The sequence below is a fragment of the Penaeus monodon genome, chromosome 30 (assembly GCF_015228065.2).
Source record: "Penaeus monodon isolate SGIC_2016 chromosome 30, NSTDA_Pmon_1, whole genome shotgun sequence".
NCBI classification, from domain to species: Eukaryota; Metazoa; Arthropoda; class Malacostraca; order Decapoda; family Penaeidae; genus Penaeus; species Penaeus monodon.
The window spans coordinates 11,831,048-11,831,387 of record NC_051415.1 but is presented as its reverse complement, the minus strand read 5'-3'; the positions used below and the strand labels follow the sequence as shown (position 1 = coordinate 11,831,387).

Here is a 340-nt window from a genome sequence, read left to right as displayed (position 1 = left end):
TGCAATACATATAGGCATCAATAAGTCAATTATTAGGCTGTTTACTCTATTCATTGAATTTTCAAATGTTAACATTAGTGTTGCTTTGTCATAAGTCATATTGTTAATATTATTATTGCTGTTTTTGGTGTTTTTGTAATATTGATGACACAAACAGTGGCAATATAAATAACATAGTTTCCTCTGAAAATTCGAGAAACCAGATTAATAGTTGAGATCAGGTAGGCCTAGTAGTTGCCTGTGCTGTTGGTGTACAAAGCCCTTGTGTAAAGAGAAATAAATAAAACCATAATGGACACTGCATTTATACATTCTATCAATGGTTCCAATGTTTCTACCC

The 340-nt window shown here is 31.8% G+C and overlaps 1 protein-coding gene across 2 annotated transcripts in view; it reads left to right on the top strand.

Moving 5' to 3' along the window:
* Positions 1 to 340, top strand: part of LOC119592521 (TBC1 domain family member 20-like) — a 16,822-nt gene that overhangs the window by 12,781 nt on the left and 3,701 nt on the right. The window lies entirely within an intron of this gene.